The following is a 17370-nucleotide window of genomic DNA, read 5'->3' as shown; positions in this document are numbered from 1 at the left end:
ATTATGAATGGAATTTGAAATTGAAGCTTAGAAGTAATCTGTGCATTTATCGGCTCCAAATTTTGAACATAAACAATGTTATGGTTCATTTGACAATAATTTTATGGAGAAATGGCCATTCTGAATAAAAAAGGCTGCAGAAAGGGTCCACCAAAAACGTCAATTTTAATTTCAAAAAATCTGTATTGTGTCTTGAAAATCTGTATTCTGTATCTGTATTCTGTATGTCTGTATCTGCGCTTAAAAATCTGCACGCAGAACTTTATTTAATAGCATACTTTTCTATCAGCCTCTTGTTTCTTTTGTTGTAAATTTTATGCATATTCGGTCTATCCACTCATTGAATGCTTACTAGAAGTGCATGCTAGAAAATGCATAAAAATCACAGCAGAATAAAGGAGACGGGAATAGAATGTGTGCTAACTCTGCATATTTTTGTTTCTGCGTGCATAATACTGATAAATCTGTATAAATGGCAGTTTTACGGTTTTGTGTCCGCCTAACTATGAATATGGTAACTATAGTGTTTTCTTATAAAAATATCTGAAGGGCTACAATAAAATAACATATACACACTTCGATAAAATTATGTACTAGTTGGTAGTAGGTCGAATATTTGCGGCTTGCGCATCCTATTTTGCAATAAAAGTACATACGAAAGGAATAGTGTATTTTCTTGAAAAGAATCTATTAAAACAAAAAAGCAGGCTTCCTCAGTTCATTTCAATATTAATAATTCCAAGTTCTTTAATGATTTATACCAGTACAATCTTACAATAAAACTTAACTCACTACTAGGTATCAACAAAAATTGGATAAAGCTGTTTGGATGTGTACGAGATGAAAAACTCAAAACAGAGATGCCAGATTTGCAGACATGTCTGCAAATTCGCAAACTTTTAATTTTAGCTGCAGATTTTTTTTGATGACGCAGATATATGCAGATTTTTTAGTTTGGTTGCAGATATTTGCAGATTTTTTAGTTTGGTTGCAGATATTTACAGATTTTTGAATATAAAGGCTTTTGGTTACACTAGCTTTCCTGACATTTTTTGTTCTTCCCAGACTTTTAAAATTATTATTGCAGACATTTGAAAAAAAGTATCTGGCATCTCTGCTTTGAAATTGAGTTCTACACTGAACAAAAATGATTGCAATATAGCGTATGATTTATCATATGAACGGCCTAAAAACTCGATGTTGACGATTTCGAATGGCAATCATTCAAAAAATAGTGAATTCAAGATCGAATGACTTCATATTTGAATTGGAATGAACAGGTTGTCGATTTTCAAATGATAAACTTAACTGTAAAGGAATTGATTGCACTCGAAAAAGTAAACGATGGCGTTGATAATCATCATTCCAAATCACAGCAGTTCATCATTCGTATTTCATCTGTTTACAGTGCTCGGGCTGAACCAAATGACAATCATTTGATGCGCGCAATGCGATTGGGAGAAGTTTTTCTTAGTTTTTTTCTCTTTACTAGTAACAGCATTTACTAAAACCACATCCGTTCACGAGAGCAAAAAAATATTTGTAATTTTATTAGTGTTAACGATAACCTGGTAGTGAAAACTGTTTTTCAGGTCAAGAAAAATAACAAATATTGTTAATAGTGTTTACTGGAAAAATACATCCAGTTCAAACGATTTATTTGTGCCCATTTTCGGACAATATCACTGGCATGGGGGTCTTGAGAGCATACAGGAAATAATCCGCGACGGTCTTGGAACTGCAAAAAGCAAACAACTGTGAAAGACGAGGCGAACGAAGTATTGGATAAGGTGTCAAAAAGACAAGAGGTAAAATGTTTGGCAAAGGTTTGTACACGGTCAGTTTCACGATCTGGTTAATCATTTTAGAATATGACAGCGTGACGCCGAAATGGCCATTAAGTTTTGATATCCCAGTAAGAGCACAATGGATATCATTGGGAACTACTGGTTCCGAAATATTACGGAGGTATATGGCTTCCACAACGAGTAGTTACGTGTGGCAACCCAAAAGTCTGGAAAATTTTCACGGGCCTGCTCGATTCATGTTTTCAAGGCGGTGTCAGTCCCGCAATCAATACACTGAATTTTTGCACATTCGGGAGTTGCAGGATATGCCACATGCCACATGAGGAACCGATATGCGATCGGATTTGGTTCTATCCCGATGACCGCGCCGGCTGGACTGTTGCCGCAGCTACATACGGAACGTGCCATATGCCATATATATATTTAACCCAATATATTCCGAATCACTGTCGCGAGGAGAGGGATTTAAGAAGTATAGCTCCCATGCCTCCGCATAGCTTAATGTGGTCCTGATGTTCGTGTGCCAACAAAGTAAAAGATCATGGCATGTTCGGTGATAATAGTGAGAAAAAGAAATTGCACATGTCCCTCGAACAATAAACTAATAATGTTCAAAGACAATCCAAAATTTAGTAAAATTACACACTATACAAGACGTCCGGATTTCCAAACAAGATTTGATAGGATATTTGAAAACAGCGCATTCCCGTGGAGACAATTTTGAATAAACTTTTAGCAACTGGCGTCTCCTGCACCACGACATATAAGTTCTTGACTTTGAAAAGCTCCGATGAATTCGAAACCAATGAAACCCTGGCCGAAGAAGTTGGTAGACCAGTGGACAAATTATACCTACAGCTATGACTCGCTAGATGTGGCCAACTTTGTATCTATTGTTCGTGAATGGAAGCAGACATGCTCCGCTAGCATATTTCCTCTATTCAAAGAGCTTGGCGTAATAGGTTCTCCGAAACGAATGTGACTAAAACGTAGTATTGATCCAGTCGAACAGCAATTTTCAAATATCAGCGGCTCGTATCAATTTGTCCATTTTTACAGAAAAAGTAACAAACCGTTGAGTTCCTATATATTAATCAACTTCCAAACGACAATGTCCTGGATTTATTTAAGCTTGAAAAGACGGATGTTTTTCTTATATACGATGGTATCAAATACGACATCATCGCACAGCCATATAGTTTTAGGTGTACCTATGAATAGGGATCTTTAATTAGGAAAAATTGTGCCAGTTTTTCATATGTATTGGTAGCGGGTGTCCTTACGAGTACACTCATATCATTCTTAAACCTTAATTATTCTTTTATGATTTTTAAATTTAAAAAAACCAAATTAAACTCAACCAGCAAACTGACAGTTGTCCTACTAAATGACGTATCTGCAAATATCTCGTTCGCCTCATTGTTAACCGGGACAGCACCCCACACAGCATGATCTGGTACTTTGTCAATCCGCTAGCAACCTGCCATCCCAAGTTTCATATGCAAACTATGGTAGATCTGATAAGGCAACCTATAGGGTCGTGCAAGTCGCATGGGTTTGGATGTGTTATTGTCCTAAAAGGAAATAAACTAAAAAATGTTTTTTTCAATAGTTTCGGGCCAAAAAATTGAAAAAGGACTGAGATATCAACTCACGGTACTAATCTGCATCAGAATATGCCTTAACCCGCACACCCCAGATCCCTATTGCCGTCTCTTATTACCAAGAGTAATTTTCAAAAAAAAATACTTGGTTGGAAATGAAGTAAATCCAAACTACGCTAAATCTCGACTGACTGGATGCATCCTACGGGTAGCATCTTTTTAAATTCTCGTTGAATGTGAAGATATATCCTTGTACGATTTCGACAGCTAGGATCTGTGATAATTATATGGAGTATCATTGATCAATATTAATGTTTCAAAGGTTTTCTTCCATTTAATGCCACTATGTTTAATAGTGGAGTTAAATGGAAGAAAACCTTTGAAACATTACGTACATTCCACTAAGACCTCCGTTCGCGTATATATTGTGATCAATATTGTTTCTCTTTGTTCAAAGCCGTCCATCAGGATTCTTCTATTACCACGCATCTCAATAAAATAGAGCAAATCGGATGCCGCAAACTTCCGTAACTTCTTTCCGTAATATCCTAAGAGGAGAACAAACGAACTATACTGAAGGGAGCAATGGAACCGGTTATCACCTCAGACTATTTACTATTTAAACAGATTTGAACTAAAAATGTTGTATTTGTATACCATATCTAGCCAAACATTTGAAAAGAACCCATCTGTCAAACGTAAAAATAGAGGAAATTATAAAACGAGTTTTGAATTTGTTTCAAATTCATTATAATCTTATTTAAAAAATTGTTACTATTTTATTTCGTTTGATTGCGTTAGATATATCTTACATTTGATTAATAACCGACAACAAATAAGTGTAGCATGGGATTTAACTTTAATAAATGTAATAGAATCACATTCAAATGAATAGCTAAAGGCCAGTCAGCAGCTGACTTCATTCAGTAACATAAATTATGCTAAAGCTACAAGGTGCAGTGTCGCGACTCGATTCATTATGATTGGCAACTATACTAAGCAAAATTTGGAATGCAAAAACCATCTTTTTATAGTACGGTAGTAAGTTTTAAGCATTTGATTTGTGTTTATGGATACGAATTTGTAAAATCTAGGCTGCGATGTGAGTCCTACTTAAGCGGAATTGTTTAAATACAAACTCACCGAAAAGCAGCTATTAGATACTATTTAGAAATGTTTTCAAAAGTTTATTATAATAGCCAATAGTTCTTAAATAAACCAATTAAAATAATATTCGTTTGCATCAATTTCATCACGAAGTATATAAAAACAAATTCCTTTGAACTGATAGTCTACCTAAAACCAAAAAACTATCGATTTGCTGTTCGAGCAACTTTCATTCAATTTTTTGATGACATGCATGCGAAAAAATATTTGGAGTAGTTCGATTTTCTTATTTGCTATATAAATTAAACATGAGACTATCTGATCGAATGTGACGTTTTAGTTGTTGAAAAATAAATGATCACATTTCAAAACAGAATGATTGCTATTTCGAATTTTACAACTTTTGCTTTTATCTTTTGTATGCCTATCATTTGATGTTTGCATACAAAGACGAAAAGTTGATTGCAACAAAAAACAAATGGCAGTCATCCAAAACACAACTGCCAATTGTTAAAGGGCCAGGTCAACAAGAATATCATTCGATTTAACGCTACGGTTTTGGTACAGTGTACAAGATGACGACACGAATGAACTCATGATGAATGAAGTTCATGTTTGACAATTCTCGGTGGTTTGTTTACCTTGTCTGTTGCATGAGTGCGAGTGCAACGGGTGCTCATCTGTTACATTCGAACTCACGTAACTTCCATGTAAACAAACCACCGAGAATTGTCAAACGAAGTTCATCCGGCTCATTTTGTTGGGTTATGTCGGTTCGCGTAAAACCTAATAATATAACGAATCGTAAACATTTCCGAGATAGGCGAGTTATTCCAATATTAAATTTTCTTTAAAACTTTTAATCCAAATAAATAAAATAGAGATCAAAATTAAACAGGAGCGTCCGCACTGCAGGTTTTTGAGTGAGAGTGATAAATCACAAATTTGTTTTTATTGTTCCGACCGCTGAAGATCATTGTCAGATACCCGCTTGGAAGAAAAACGGGCAGCCAGCAAAAATCCGTCAGGATTCCGGCAGCTGTCAAAATTATCAAAATGGCGCTGCCAGAATTCAGCTATACTCCATCCAGTTATGGCAGGCAGATTCGCCTCACCGGTTCTGTTTTGTTTATCGTTGTTTTATTTTCGCCATATTTATATTTTTCCAAGAAGGATAGTTTTGGCAGATGAAAAAATAGGAAGAAACAAAGATTTTGGTTTCAAACAAGGTAAGTAATATGGATTTCATGTCTCCAGACATGTTTTTATTATAAATTTACATGAAATTAAAAAAAATTAAGAAAAAATACAAGCAAAACCTGAAGCGGTGCAAAACCGGTCCTGCCGGTGCGTGCCTGGCAGAAATCCGGCAGAAAAAACCGTTAATAACCGTAAGGCGAAAAATTCTGCCAGAAACGGTTGTTGCATTTGAGCCGGCTGGCTGGGCAGCGCTCTGCCAGCCAGACCCCCAGAAATTCTGCCAGAGTTTTTATTTCGCCGCCGGCTATCTGGGGGGAATCCTGCCAGGCACGTCCGAGCGGGATAATGTTGACATTTCAGTTTGTGCGAATGATGAAGCAAATCAAATTTATTAATGTTATTACCTAATAACAAGAACGTTAATAGACGCAGATATGATTTTCAAATAGAAGATTCACACATTATAGATTCTAATGGGAAATATGCTACCACATCTACTCCTAACATACTGTAAAGTTTGAAGATAATTGCCGTACTAAAAGGTAAATACCATTTACTCTATTTTTTGAATTGTAATATATATCGTTCAACCATTTCTTATTGTTAATTAGTGTTATGATAGTCAACAGATGCCACTATCAACTATTGAAATCATTTACAAACAATCAATTGACTGCATCCATTGATATAATTTCAGTAAGTGAGTTAAACGCTTTTTCAGTTTGTTACTGAATAAAGTCAGCGGTTCGTGAGTTGAAGAGGAGGTGGTTCCAGAAACCGATTACAGTAGATTAAGAACATCATAGAAAATTTTACAGTTAAATACATGCATTATAAAACGAACATAATCCGAATAAATCGGTTTCAATTTGATAGGTTCACTATAGTATACTGATTTGTTTCGACTAAATTGACTGTCGTTCATGAATGTATGTCCTCCGTGCATAAATTTACAGATTAGCTCAATTTTCGCGCGGAGTGGACTGATTAATCAGTGTATTTCGGCGGTGTTATTCGATCGATTTAAAAATATATAGAACAAATTGAGCAAAATTCAATTGAGTCGTCGGTGGATTGTGCTTTCAACTGTATCGACAAGTCGACTCCGTTTGCAAAAGAAAACCTCATTTTTTCTATGGGGGATTTCAGCAGATTGAATGTTCAATTATATTTACCGTCCCTTACACGAGCGATACGGTTGATGGAGGATTGATATTTCCATCAATACGTCATTCTTCATTGAATGTGTATCGTTGAAAGAATTGTTTTCTAGGAGATCAAGGGAAGTCTATATATGTACAATCCAGATAAACTTACATTTTTTGAGATAAACGCGTGTTTTGATCAAGTGTGGTTCAATCATTAATTGAAAAGCTAGCCTTGAGTGCATGAGACAACCAGAACAAATCAATAATATGAATCGGTCGATCTGGACACCACCAATATGTATCACTTACAAAATATTTATAAAAAAATTAACGATCCCAATCTATTATAATATTGCAGAGGGGGCTCTAAACTTCAATAATATGATATTACAGTATTGAATATTTGCTCAAATATATGTACAGCTTTGGTGTCAATTAATATTTATTTTATTTTATTATTATTCAGTTTCAGGTTCGGTTTTCATCTGAACACAGCCGATCGCTTGTAGATTCCTTTTAGCGCCTATGTGCGGCGGTATAATTTTTGTCGGGAGCCGATGCCCAGCTGGATTTATTCGGTTTCGTTGGCATATTACCGCCACCGTTCTCATTGTTCCGATTCCTCGATGTACGTCAGAATCCTCCAAGGCTACTTGGTGGTGTTTTCTATCGCCAAATATTTTATATAAACCCTGAAAAATCATAGCTTTTAATTCATCTATGTATTCGTCGAACAATAAACATGAAATTAAAATTTTCCTTTTCATTGCTGGGTTTTGAATCCATCTTAAAAATAAAAAAAAAAAAACATTAGCTGTTATAACTAGTTGGAAACTAAATTAATAAATCAATTGATTGAAACAGCCAATTTGGTTTTAATTTTCAACTCGCATCAATCTTAAAATCAACAAAAACATTAGTTGTTATAACTCCTTTGATTAGCTGAGTCGTGTGGAGTGTGTCTTTGCTAACTGACAGCATCATATTTTTAACTATATGTTTCAGTTGTTTCAACCACTGTTTTGTTGACACGAAAACAAAAATGTGAAATTAGAAAAAACAACAATTTTAACTAGTCGATTTCAGAAATCGGACTAAAAATTTAGTTGCTATACAATCGAGAGCGTTTCCGTGTACACTACCGTGAATCTACCCTACCCGGCGAATCTACCCTACCGTGAATTCCCCGACAGTAGATTGCTTCCGACCCGATGTGCCTTTCTGTGCCATTTAGCTCCCCGCTTTGTCGACTCGGTCTAGTCCCCGGCGGTGGAGCTAGCCTACTCAACGGGCCAGCCAGTAGGTGCTGAGGTCCATCCAGCGATTCCGGGTGGAGCTCAGCTTCCGGTTCACTGGCGCCCTAACGACCCGCTGCTAGCTATTCGACAAGGTCTACTCGGTCTAATCCCCGACGGTGGATCTAGCCTACTCACGAACTACCCGGTGGGGCGTCGAGGTCGGTCCGGCGATTCCGGTGGAGCCTGACGTCCGGTTCACTGGCGCCCCGACGACCCTAACCTAGTGCTATATCTCGTACTACTCAACTGGTCCCGGCCATGGACCTAATCTACACCATCGGAGAGTTCCCCGGCGGCGGAATTTCTCCCGAAACCCGATTTGTGGTTTCCTGGTGGCGTTCTAGCCAGTGGTGCTACTTTGCTGGTCCCTTCGCCACTTCCTCTGCAGCTCGGAGAGTATACTCGTAACCACCCTATTGACAGCGTGCCAGATAAGCTCGTCACGGCACATCTCTTCGACGATATTGTTCACTGTCACATCAGGCATGCCCCTTCGGACTTTCTCGAATCTGGGGCATTCGAAGATTACATGTTCTGGCGTCTCTTGCACGTTCACATACTCCGGGCAACGGGGTGACGAAGCGTGTCCAAACCGACGCAGGTACTTCCGGAAGCATCCGTGCCCTGACAAAACTGCGTCAAATGGAAGTTCACCTCTCCATGTTTTCTATGAACCCAAGCAGACACACTTGGGATGAGTCGATGAGTCCACCTTCCTTTTTCCGCGTTGTCCCACTCTTGCTGCCACTTTGCGAACGAGTCCACTCGGACCAATCTCCTTGCATTACATTCATTTCTCCGCTGGTAGCATTCCACGTCCTCAGCCAGAGTGATGCAAATAGGAATCATCCCGGCAATTACACATACCGCCTCCGACGATATCGTTCTATACGCACTCGCGACATGAACAGCAATTAGGCGGAACGTGCTTGTCAACTTCGTCCGGTTCCGCTTTTGAGTTCAGCGCAGCAGCCCAGGCCGGTACCCTATACCTCAGTATTGAGGATGAGACACCCGCCAGGAGATGTCTCGTGCTGCCTCTTGCTCCTCCGTGATTCGGCATGATCCTTGCCAATGCGTTAGTTGTCCTCGCAGCCTTCTCACATACATAGTCGACATGGCTGTTGTAATTCAACCGATCGTCGATCATCACACCCAGCTGCTTTAGCGCACGCATCGATGGGATGGACTATCCCCCGACGCTGATCACGTTGGATTTTTTTACAGTTGCTGACCAGCACTACCTCAGTATTGTGATGAGCCAGCTGCAACTTGACTTCAGCCATCCAGGTTTCCACGATGTCTATTGTCTCTGCCGTCAACATCTCCACCTCCTCAAGGGTCTCTTCGGTTATCGTCAAAACAACATCACCAGCAAAGCCGACGATCTCAACTCCTCTGGGCAGTTCCAGAGTTAACACTCCGTTGTACATTATATTCCAGAGCTTTGGGCCGAGTATGGAGCCCTGAGGTACTCCCGCCGTGACCCTAATCGACCTCTTTCCGATGTTCGTTTCGTAGACCAGTACTCGGCTCTGGAAGTAACTTTCCAGAATCTTGCACAGATAGTCCGGAACCCGCATTCTGTGCGGTAATGGCCCCCCAGCTAGCACTGTTGAACGCGTTCTTCACGTCGATCGTGACCACGGCGCAGTAGCGGTTTCCCTTTCTCTTTTGCTTCAATGCTTTCTCCGCGCTCTCGATGACTGTGCGCATGGCGTCCACCGTCGATATTCCTTTCCGGAACCCGAACTGTCTCTGCGATAGTCCGTTCTCACTTTCAGCGTAGGTCGTCAACCTGTTGAGGATGACTCTTTCCAGAAGTTTACCAAGAGTATCCAGCAGGTATATAGGCCGATACGATGCTGGATTTTCTGGTGGTTTCCCTGGTTTTGGCAGCAACACCAGCTTCTGGATCTTCCATCTATTCGGGAAGTAGCCTTCGTCCAAGCATTTCTGTAGGACTATCCTGAACATGTCCGGAAACGCCAGGAACGCAGTCTTCAGTACCACGTTGGGGATACCATCCGGTCCGGGAGCTTTCTTCGCTTTCAGCCCTTTCACCAGTACGCTGGACGCCGGTAGTTCCTCAGCTCCATTTTCCTCGGCATTGTTACATCGCATGCCCTCGCTACTGTTTCCGACAGCTCATCGGCGCTCGGAATTGGAGTGACGCTGGCAGCACGAAGTGCTTCCACAAAAAGGTCCTTGTCGATGTCCTTTATTTTCCACTTCCGCTCGCCAGGGCTCACTCTCCGCGTTACAGTACAATTCCGCCGACCAATGGTGTAGTGGATAGCCTGGTGGTCGCCATGTGTATACTGCTCACTAACTCGCCAATTCATGTTATCGATCAACGACGCGCTGCAGAATGTTACGTCTATGATGGATTCCCGGCCGTCTTTGCGGAATGTGCTAGCGGAACCTTCGTTGCACAGCCTTACGTACTGCTTCGCCAGTGCTTCCAATAGGCTGTAACCTCTTGCGTTGGTCAGCCTGCTACCCCACTCCACGGCCCAAGCGTTAAAGTCTCCTCCTATAACAATCGGTGTTCGTCCGACTAACGAGTCGGTTAGTGCGCCCAGCATCCGATTGTACTGCTCTGGTGTCCACCTTGGGAGAGCGTAGCAGCTACAGACGAATACGCCGTTGATCCTGGTGATCACGAAGCCTTCGTGTGTGTTATTCACCACCTCTTGAAGAGGGAAGCCGCCCATCACTTGTATTGCAGCCATCCCTGCACTATCCACAACCCAGTTACCGTTATCGTGGGGAACACGATACAGCTCTGCAATAATTGCAACGTCGCACTTCGTTTCTGCCGTCGACTGCCGTAACAGTTGCTGTGCAATATCGCAATGATTGAGATTAAGCTGGGTTATCTCCATCATCATCATCATCGTTGGCCTGCCTTCGCCTTTAAGTACGCAGGGCATTTGAAGCCTCCCGTCATGTGGTCGTTTCCGTCTTCAGGCTTGCAGATCAAGCACCTTGGTTGCTTCGTGCAGTCTCTAGCAACGTGCCCCTTTTCTCCGTATTTTCTGCACAATGCAGACCTGTGCTGGCCCTTGCAGTCATATGTATGTGTGTATGTATGTATGTATGTATGTATGTATGTATGTATGTATGTATGTATGTATGTATGTATGTATGTATGTATGTATGTATGTATGTATGTATGTATGTATGTATGTATGTATGTATGTATGTATGTATGTATGTATGTATGTATGTATGTATGTATGTATGTATGTATGTATGTATGTATGTATGTATGTATGTATGTATGTATGTATGTATGTATGTATGTATGTATGTATGTATGTATGTATGTATGTATGTATGTATGTATGTATGTATGTATGTATGTATGTATGTATGTATGTATGTATGTATGTATGTATGTATGTATGTATGTATGTATGTATGTATGTATGTATGTATGTATGTATGTATGTATGTATGTATGTATGTATGTATGTATGTATGTATGTATGTATGTATGTATGTATGTATGTATGTATGTATGTATGTATGTATGTATGTATGTATGTATGTATGTATGTATGTATGTATGTATGTATGTATGTATGTATGTATGTATGTATGTATGTATGTATGTATGTATGTATGTATGTATGTATGTATGTATGTATGTATGTATGTATGTATGTATGTATGTATGTATGTATGTATGTATGTATGTATGTATGTATGTATGTATGTATGTATGTATGTTTTTTTTTTTTTTTTACAATGGAGAAGACCTTTATGTCCTAGCCCAGTACACGTGCTAACGGTAGGGTCCAATCTACCACACGGGGTGCACTGGGGGCGTGTCGGACTCGAATGATGACCAGCCATTAATACCGACTAAACTCCATTGGGCTCCGCCATCATTCCTCCCAGGAACTACCTCTCGGTATTACTTCTGGGGGGATGGCTGTACTAAATGTACTCATTCACTCTCACTCACGCGATCATACATCCTGTATGAGGCTTACTTGGGTGCTCTCTCAATCACACTTTGATTCACTCTCAAACACTCCCACATGAGGCTGACTTTTGTGCTCACCTTTTACGTTCCATGCGAGGCTGACTTGTGTGCTCACCTTACTCATTCCTTGCTAGGCTTACTTTTGTGCTCGCCCTACCCATACATGTGAGGCTGGCTTGGGTGCTCACCCTATCACCTGATTCACTCTCAATCGTGCCACTCTATTGTACCTTTGTCACTCCCTCTGGCATCCCATGTGGGACATTTTTCTTAGGCCCCACTTCTGACATACCATGCGAGGCTGACTTTTGTGCTCACCTTTTTCATTCCTTGCTTGCTACCAACCTGTGAGGCTGACTTTTATGCTCACCCTTAACATGCAGTGTGAGACTGACTTGGATGCTCACCCTTTCACTCCTCTGCCACGCCATGAGGCATCGATAGCTTAGTTCCAACATACTACGCTACGACCCTCCCGTCTTGGCATGAGGCAGTCCACTTATACGCCTATACACTCACTCTTCTGTCTTGCTTCGGGGTGGCTGGGTTTACCCCTTACGCGGTTGCCATTCGCTGCGCCAACCTACCTCGGCATGAACAGACCATTCACTCTCTTATTTTGCGCTTGGCCTTTTTCGCTCCAACTAACCAATCACTAGTTAGCCGTGCCCGCCGTCTGTTGCTCGGTTCGCCAGATTACCTGTAGCCTACTGGCAATCTGGATGGTAGCAGCCGAGACTGCGTTCCACTTCTCCACCGTTTGACACATCCGCTGAATAAGGGTATCCGGGGTTGTGTCCCAGCCACAGACGTCAAGCATTGCTCTTCTTTCGACGTCGAACCGATGACATACGAACAGTATGTGCTCGGCAGTTTCATCTACACCTGGGCAGTCCGGGCAGACTGGGACCTCCGCGTGTCCGAACCTGTGGAGGTACTGACGGAAACAGCCATGGCCTGACAGGAATTGTGTCAGGTGGAAGTGAACTTCCCCATGGGGTCTTCCCACCCAGCTCGATATGCTAGGTATCAGCCGGTGGGTCCACCTACCTTTCGAGGAGTTGTCCCACTCACGCTGCCATCTGGCGACCGAGGTCACCCTGGTGCGCTCGCGGGCTCCCCTATTTCCACGTAGCTCAAAGCACTCCTCATCTTCCCGAATGACCAGCCCGACTGGCATCATGCTCGCTATCACGCAGGATGCATCGTGTGATACCGTGCGGTAGGCAGATATCACTCTGAGGCACATCACGCGGTAGGTGCTCTCCAGTTTCTGTAGGTAACTGGTTACCCTCAGTGCTCTTGACCATGACGGGCCGCCGTACCTGAGGATAGATACGGCAACGCCTGCCAGTAACCTACGTCTACTGGCGCACACCTTTGAGCTGTTGGACATCATTCTCGATAGTGCCGCAACAGCAGTCGACGCTCTCTTGCACGTATAGTCGACATGGCTGCCGAAGGTCAGCTTGTCGTCTATAATGACTCCGAGAGACTTCAGACTTCGCTGTGAAGTGATCGCGACTTCTCCCACATGGATAACTGCATGTTGTGCCGACTTGCGGTTGTTGACGATAACTACCTCCGTCTTATGATGAGCGAGCTCCAGGCCTCTCGCGCTCATCCATTCCTCCACCGTGCTAATCGCGTGTTCTGCGGTTAGTTCTACCTCAGGAATTGACTCCCCGTAGACCTCCAAGGTTACGTCGTCGGCAAAGCCGACGATCTTGACCCCAGGAGGGAACTTCAGTCTCAGAACCCCGTCATACATGAGGTTCCATAGCACCGGGCCTAGGATCGAGCCCTGCGGGACTCCGGCGGTAATCGGAACCCTTTTCTGACCGGCATCGGTCTCGTATAGCAGTACGCGGTTTTGGAAGTAACTTTCCAGGATCCGGTACAGACCCACCGGTAGGCTAAGCCGGTGTAACGAGAGCGCGATGGCATCCCAGCTTGCGCTGTTGAATGCATTCTTCACGTCAAGTGTCACTAACGCACAGTATCGAATACCTCGCCTTTTTCGTTGGATCGCTATCTCGGCAGTATTTATCACTGAGTTGAGAGCGTCCACTGTGGACTTACCCTTCCGGAAGCCAAACTGGTTGCTTGACAGACCGTCCGTACCTTCCGCGTACGGGGTGAGCCTGTTGAGGATGATCCTCTCAAGCAGTTTGCCAGTCGTGTCTATCAGACAGATTGGTCTGTACGCCGATGGGTCGCCTGGCGGCTTCCCGGGCTTCGGCAACAGCACCAGTTTCTGCCTTTTCCATCTATCGGGGAAACGGCACTCGTCAAGGCATCTCTGCATAGCTAGCCTGAACATGTTCGGGTTCGCTATGATCGCTGCCTTGAGAGCGTTGTTCGGGACTCCATCCGGCCCTGGAGCTTTGTTCATTGCTAGGGATTTAGCCACTGCGAGTAGTTCTTCGTTCGTCACTGGAGCCACCATTTCGACCGTGCCCGCACTGTCTCGTAGTGCAGGTGGCCAGGGGCTTGTGGCTCGAGACGGGAAGAGTACTTCGATAATCGTTGCCAACCGGTCCGGAGACCGTTCTGGGGGTGAGGAGCCCCCTTTGGTCTTGGCCATCACAATCCGGTAGGCGTCACCCCACGGATTCGCGTTGGCACTCTCACACAGGTTGTCGAAACACGCTCTCTTGCTGCTTTTAATAGCTTTGTTAAGGGCTAATTTCGCAGCTCGAAACACTTCACGGCGGTTCTCTCTTGCATCCTCGGTGCGAGCTCTTTGCATCCTACGTCTAGCTCTGAGACAGGCTGACCGTAGAGCTGCAATCTCGGCACTCCACCAGTATACCGGGCATCTACCGTTTCTTGGCAGTGTTTTTCTCGGCATAGTGGCGTCGCACGCGCGTGATAGAACAGCTACCAGCGCATCCCCGCTTAGACTGTCGGTGTTGGCCTCCAGTCCCAGGGCCGCGGTGAAAGCTTCGCTGTCGAAGTGATTGGACTTCCACCCGCGTACCTGACAGGGATCTCCCGCCCTCGGATGCTGCACACCATAGTTGATCTTAAAGCGGATTGCTAAATGATCACTATGGGTGTAGCCTTCGTCTACCCTCCATTCCATGCCTGGAGCCAGACTCGGGCTGGCAAAGGTCAAATCAATCCACGCCTCCACTCCGTTTCTACGGAATGTACTAGCGGAGCCATCATTAGCTAGCACAGTATCGAGTTTCGCAAACGCTTCCATTAGCGCTTGACCCCTGCTATTTGTACAGCGGCTGCCCCACTCCACTGCCCAAGCGTTGAAGTCTCCCGCTATTACTACCGGTTTCCGGCCCACGAGGTCCGACGAGAGCCTGTCGATCATCTGGTAGAATTGTTCTATTGGCCACCTTGGTGGGGCGTAGCAGCTGCAATAGAACACACCATTGATCTTGGCAATCGCCACACCCTCGGCGGAGGGGTGTATTACCTCTTGAACCGGGAACCTTCCCGTTGTACAGATTGCCACCATTCCAGACCCGTCCGACACCCAATTGCCGTTGCCGGCAGGGATGCTGTACGGGTCTGATAATAGGGCGACATCTGTCCTCGACTCCGAGACCGACTGCCACAGCAGCTGTTGGGCTGCTGCACAATGGTTAAGATTTAGCTGTGTGACTCTCACGGCTTCTTCTTATTTAACTCGCCGAAGGGACACGAAGGTCCGCCCATAGCATGTTTATGGGCTTGCTTCTTAGAGGTGCAGATAAGGCACTTATATGCCTTAGTGCACCCCCGCTCTTTATGCCCCTCCTCGCCGCATCGACGACATAGCTTACTCCTGTCTAGGCCTTTGCATTCGTAAGCTTTATGGCCGGATTCTAGGCACCGATAGCACCTGTCCACTGAAGGCGGCTGGGGTATACTAATAGGGCATACCGACCAGCCGATCTTCAGCTTCCCTTTCTCGGTTACCTTTTTGGCATCCGCATTCAGTAGCCTGAGGTAGGCTACTTGGGTGCCAGAGGGTCCGTCCCTCAATCGCACAGAGGCCCGCTCGATTGTGACGCCGCATTGCTCCTTGACGGCTGCGGCGACGTCTTCTGCGGTCGCGAACTCGTCCAAGTGTTTGCACTGGAGAGTTGTTTCCGCACCTAGCGACGTGATTTGGGCGCCCTCACCAAGGACCTCTTGGGCCAAGGCCTTGTATATTGCACTTGATTGTGCGCCTCGCTTCAACACCAGGAGCATCTCTCCCGTGCTGGTGCGTCTTACGCTACGCACATCCTGCCCAAGGGCAGAGAGGCTTTCGGCCGCTTTCATCGATTTAAGGACATCGGCGTATTTGTCCTTGTCGGTTTTTAACCACAAGGCTTCGCCTCTGTCCTTGGCCTTCCTCGCAGGCCGCGGTACCTCCGGTTTCGGTGCCGGCTTTTTCTTGGTAACCAGCGTCCAGGGGTTTGAGCCCCCCTGCCCCGGTCGTGCCGGGTTGCTGGTACCATCGCTCTCAACAGCGAGGTCACTCTCGCCCTCGCTTACCTCACCCAGGCGGCGTTTGACCTTGACGGTTGCACGCCGAGTGGTACCCTCTCCTGGCGACTTCCTAGGGCGCTTCGCATTCGATGCCGTCTTGCGATTGCCCTTTCCCTTTCCCTTCGAGGGGAACTCGGTCGCCGCTCCGATCGACGTGGCTGCTCCATAGAAGGTAAAGGCCACTGTCTGTGAACCTCTATTAACCTTCTCTCTTTCCTCCCTATTGGAGGCCACTGTCTGGGTTTCTCTGTCGGGCCTCTCCCGACATTCCACCCTCTCAACATATGCCTGCTGTTCCTGTCTTGCGACACGAACAGCTTTCCGGAGCTCCAGAAGGCTCAACTTCAACTCCTTGGCTATGTTCTGCTTTGCGCTAGCGAAGTCGATTATAGCATCGAGTTGCTTCGCTACTTTGCGCATCGCAGCTATTGGCCCCTCCGATGCATTGGTAGGGGTATTGCCTACCGCTGCTGGGGGGTCACTGGTGCTTTCGAGTACAGCACTCATAGTTCCACTACTCTCCCCACGGGGGGGAGACCTCGCCAAACCACCTCTTGCGAAGGGGTTTGGCACCTCCGTCTGTTTATTTTTGTTTTTATTTTGCTCCATGAAAATTCCCACGAGTAGCGCGAGAAATATATGTCCGCCACGCCAGAGCTCCGCATTAGCGTGGTAAGGGACGCTTACTGTGGGGGTTGCCCAGGTACCCCACAGGCTCCGTTAACGATC

Source organism: Topomyia yanbarensis, chromosome 1, assembly GCF_030247195.1.
Source record: "Topomyia yanbarensis strain Yona2022 chromosome 1, ASM3024719v1, whole genome shotgun sequence".
Lineage (NCBI taxonomy): Eukaryota > Metazoa > Arthropoda > Insecta > Diptera > Culicidae > Topomyia > Topomyia yanbarensis.
This window is presented reverse-complemented; position numbering follows the sequence as displayed.